The following is a 5649-nucleotide window of genomic DNA, read 5'->3' as shown; positions in this document are numbered from 1 at the left end:
AGGAATGAGGAGACACTGCCTTCCCCCTGGCCCATGCCAGCTGCCCACCACTCCGACAAGCATCCGTCTACACAGCTGACACAGCCTGGGCTCAGGATGGGCTGGCTCGGGTCCCTCAATCCTCAGTGGGACAGCTGGTCCCAGGGCTCAGAGACATGCTGAGGGAGATGAGAGGGAAAGCTGCCCCACCCAGGTCATCCCATCCTTGAGCAGACAGCCCTTCAGAAATGCTAAAAAAAAAAAAAAAAACCCACTAACGGGGTTGAAAGACATGCCATGGATGAATTAAGGCATAGAGTTGTGTAAAATAACATTCATTTTTAAGTTCAGAGCTGTCATTTCAGGAAGTGGGGAGAGCTTCCCTGAAGAAGACTGAGGGGAGGGCAGGCCATGCTGAAAAGGGAGACATGGCTCTCCTGATTGGGGACCTGCAGCCCCCTTCCAGGGCAGGGCATCATCCTCGCAACATACGAGATCCATGGAAGTGTTCCATCAGGGCCAGATGTTTGTCTCAAGAAGGCTACCCTGGCATCGGACTGCACAGGGCACCAGGGACGAGGGCCAGATGGAGGACGGACAATACACCGGAGGCCATGGGGCAAGAGCAGAGGCACACGACATTGAAGATGATGATGAGAAGCAGGAGGTGGCAGCATGGAGCCGTCCCGAAAGTACCATGGGAGCAGTGCCCACAGCAACACTGACTGGGTGCCTTCTGTGCCCGGTGTGGCTGACTTCAGTGGGCTGCAGACTAGTCCTGACCACAAGTCTAGGAAGTGTGTACCACCCCTGGCCTCCTCTCCCCTTGCAGCTGCTAGGAATCATGATCAAAGACCCTGGTCAGCTTTCGTGGAAACCAAGCAGTGGCTCCCCCGCACGCTGCACCTCTGGTGGTGGTCCAGTGCGACCCTCGTGCCTGGCCAGACACTGATGTCTACGTGTCTCCACACAAATCCACAGACAGGAGGGTGTCCCTGAATTCCACAGCACCTGATGAGACAGATCCACAGAACCCAACACCCAGTGGGTCACCTGGGACCTCAAGTATGGTCATGGAGCTCACCATACCCTATTTCTGTCACTTCCCACAGAAAGCCTGTTTCTGATCCCCCACAATACCATACATCCTGGTTGCTGACCTGGGGTCATGCCATGAACTCACATGGCAACTTTCTTTAAGTGAAGGGTATGCCTACATCTCCTAGAAAATATTTCTAATGAAGTACAAGTCCATCAGGACTACGGAGTGAATGGTAGCCCACAGCCTGCATGGTAGTAGTCAGTAATTCTAACAAGGGTTAACCCTACCCCCCGTCTCACAAAACCTTCCTCCATCCCCACTGAACTCATGGTCTGCGCTCAGAAAACCCTCCAGGAAACAAACCTTTCATCTGAATGCTCTCTTCACCTTCTGCTTCAAATCTTGTCCAACCACAATGACATGAAACTAGAAATCAGTCTCAAGAAAAAAATGGGACAGTCAAAAATAGGTGGTGATTTTTGGGGCCTGGGTAGCTTAGTCATTATGGATCTGCTTTCAGCTCAGGTCGTGATCCCAGGATCCTGGGATCTAGCCCCGAATCAGGCTCCTTGCTCAGTGGGAAGCCCGCTTCTCCCTCTCCCACCCCCATGCTTGCGTTCATCTCTCGCTGTCTGACTCTCTGTCAGATACATAAATAATCTTAAAAAAATATGTGGAGATTTAACAACATGCTACTGAACAACCAACAGTCAAAGAAATAATCAAAGAAAAATTTAGAAGTACCTTGACACTGATGAAAAACACAACCTACAAAAACTTATGGGATGCAGCAAAAGTAGCTTTATGGGGGACATTCATAGAAATTCAAGTCTTCATTAATCCATGAGAATGCTCTCCAATAAACAACCTGATTTATGTGGTAAAGAAGTAGAAAATAAAACAACAAACAAAGGCCAAATTAGTAGAAATAAGGAAATAACAAAATGGAATGCATAAATAAATCCAACGGAGACTAAAAAGACAAAAAAAGTAAAAAACCAATGAAAATGAGAGCTGCCTTTTTTGGAAAGATAAACAAAACTGACAAACTTAGCTAGACTCACCAAGAAAGACAGAGGACTCGAATACAATCAGGAAGGAAAGATAATGGATTCCTGTATCATATCAAAATCAAAGAACTCTTCAAACTTAGACACAACAACTTCTTGCAAGATAGGTCTCTAAAGGCAAAGGAAATAAAAGCAAAAATGAACTATTGGCACTTCATCAGGATAAAAAGCTTCTGCTTGGCAAAGTAAAAGATCAACAAAACAAGAAGGCAACCTATGGAATCTAAGAAGATATCTGCAAATGATATTACAGATAAAGGGCTGGTATCCAAGATCTATAAAGAACTCCTCAAACTCGACACCCAAAAATGGGCAGAAGACACAGATACTTCTCCAGAGAAGACATACAAATGGCCAACAGACACATGAAAAAATGCTCCACATCACTTGCCATCAGGCAAATACAAATCAAAATGACAATGAGATACCACCTTACACCAGTTAGAATGGTTAAAATTAACAAGGCAGGGGGCACCTGCGTGGCACAGTGGTTAAGCATCTGCCTTCGGCTCAGGGCGTGATCCTGGCATTATGGGATCGAGCCCCACATCAGGCTCCTCTGTTATGAGCCTGCTTCTTCCTCTCCCACTCCCCCTGCTTGTGTTCCCTCTCTCGCTGGCTGTCTCTATCTCTGTGGAATAAATAAAATCTTGAAAAAAAAATAGCAACAGAGGAAATAAAAAAAGAGAGGATGTGGAGAAAGCGGAGCCCTCTTACACCACTCGTGAGAATTCAAGCTGGTAAAGCCGTTTTTGAAAACAATATGGAGGATCCTCAAGACGTTAAACACAGAGCTATCCTATGACCCACCAATTGCACTACTGGGTATTTACCCCATAGACACAGAGTAATGAAAAGAAGGGCACCTGTATCCCAATGTTCATAGCAGCAATGTCCATAATAGACAAACTGTGGAAGGAGCCAAGATATCCTTCAGCAAATGAATGGACAAAGAAGATGTGGTTCATCTATACAATGGAATATTACTCAGTCATCAGAAAGGATGAATACCCACCATTTGCACCAACGTGGATGGACCAGGAAGGGATTATGCTAAGTGAAATTAAGTCAAGCAGAGAAAGACAATTATCATATGGTTTCACTCCTATGTGGAATGGAAGGAATAGCATAGAGGACATTAGAAGAAGGAAGGGAAAAATGAAGGGGGGGAATGAGAGGGGAAGATGAACCATGAGAGACTACTGACACTGGGAAACAATCTGAAGGTTGCAGAAAGGGAGGGGAAGGGGAATGGGTTATCCTGGTGACGGGTATTAAGGAGGGCACGTGTTGGGGCACCTGGGTGGCACAGCAGTTAAGCGTCTGTCTTCGGCTCAAGGTGTGATCCCGGCGTTATGGGATCGAGCCCCACAACAGGCTCCTCTGCTGTGAGCCTGCTTCTTCCTCTCCCACTCCCCCTACTTGTGTTCCCTCTCTCGCTGGCTGTGTCTATCTCTGTCGAATAAATAAATAAATTCTTTAAAAAAAAAGGAGGGCACGTGTCATAATGAGCACTAGGTGTTATATGCAAACAATGAATCATGGAACACTACATCAAAAACAAATGAAGTACTGTAGGGTGAATAACAATTTTTAAAAAAGAGAAAGATATGAAATCCATACAGGAAAACTGTCACAATTTGCAAATGACATGAAATCCCGAAAGATTCCACACACACAAAAAAAACCTGTTAGAATAAAAAAATTCAAGAAAGCTGCAGGATATAAAGTCAATATACAGAGACCTCTTGTCTTTATTTTTTTCAGAGTTTATTTATTTATTTGACAGGAAGAGAAAAAGCACGAGCAGGGGGAGTGCCAGAAAGAGGGAAAAGCATACCCTTGCTAAGCGGGCAGCCCAACAAGGGGCTCAATGCCAGAACTCTGGGATCATGACCTGAGCTGAATGCAGACGCTTCACCTATGGGGCCACCAGGATGACCCAACTTCTTGCATTATTGTATACTGATGACACACTTTCGCACAGAGAAATTTAAAAAGCAACGCCATTTAAAATTGCATTAAAAAATCTTGAAATAAAAGTGACCAAGAATGAGAAAGACATAGTACACTCAACACATGGCAGAAAAGAAATGAAATATGTGTGGCGAGGGGGGCAGAATGTATGGGTCAAAGATTTGGAAGGCAACACAAACAAATGGAAGCATACGCCATGCTCCTTAACTGGAAGAGTTAATTATGTGAACATGTCCATCATACCGAAAGCAATCAACAGATGTGATTAAATGCCTATCTGAATTACAGTGGCATTATTCGAGGAAATAGAAAACAGTCCTCAAACTTGGATGGAATCACAAAAGACCCCAAATACCCAAAGCAACCTGGAGAAAGAGGTGCAGTCAACACACTCCTGGATTTCAAGCAAGATTACAAAGCTGTTGTCATCAAAACAGGATGCTAATGGCATAAACACAGACACCAGGTCAGTGGAACAGAACAGAAAGCTCACAAACTTACCCACACGTAGATGATCCTAACTTACGACACAGCAGCAGAAGATATGCCATGAGGGAAGGACTGTCTCTTCAGTGAGCTGTAACAGGCAAACTGGACACTAAATGCAGAAGAATATAACTGGGCCGCTTTCTTAATACCACACACAAAATTTTTAATGGATGAATGATTTGAACATAAGACCTGAATCCATAAACCTCCAAGAAGACACAGGTACTAAGTCTCTCGACATTGGTTTTGGCAAAGAGTCTTCAGATTGGACACCAAATGCAAAGGCAACAAAAGCAAAAATAAACAAGTGGAACAACATCAAACTGAAATCTTCCACATGGCAAAAGAAACCATCAAAAACTTAAAAGGCCACTGACCCAATAAGAAAAAAATATCTGCAAATCATATATGTGAGAAGAGGCTAATATCCAAAATACACTCAACACTCATACAAATCAAAACAAAAAAAAAACTATATAAAAAAATGGGAGGAATATGTGAATAGATACTTTCCAAAGATGGCACACAGGTGCCAACAGACAGAAAAAGTTGTTCGACTTCACTAATCATCGTCAGGGAAACATCAGTCAAACCCACAATCGGCTATCCTCTCACAACTGTTGGAACAGCAATTGTCCCAGAGACAGACACCAGGTGGGGTCAAGGGTGTGCAGATGAGGAGACACTGTGCACTGTTGGTGGGAAAGGAAATTGGTGCAGCCACTGTGACAAACGGTATGGAGGTTCCTGAAAAAATAAATAAACTACCCCATGACCCAGTAATGGCTCTACTGAGTATTGATTTGAAGAACACAAAAATGCTGCCTCAAAAAGACAGATACACTCCCACGTTCACTGCAGCATTATTCACAAGAACCAGACATGGAAACACAGACCTTGGGGGCCTTATGCCAAGTAACTCAGACACAGAAAGACCAATATGAGATGCTCTCATGTACATTCCACGTGGAATAAAAAAGTACTGAATGCATAGATCCTGAGAGCAGATTGGTAGGTGCCAGATACGGGGATGGGGTGGTAGAAACGGGTGAAGGTAGTCAAAGTCTAAATGTTTGAGTCAGAAAATCCTAT

This window comes from Ursus americanus, unplaced genomic scaffold (assembly GCF_024610735.1).
Source record: "Ursus americanus isolate L20-20 unplaced genomic scaffold, mUrsAme1.1.p SCAF_51, whole genome shotgun sequence".
In the NCBI taxonomy this organism is placed as follows: domain Eukaryota; kingdom Metazoa; phylum Chordata; class Mammalia; order Carnivora; family Ursidae; genus Ursus; species Ursus americanus.
The sequence above is the reverse complement of the archived record's forward strand: the minus strand, read 5'-3'. Positions refer to the sequence as shown.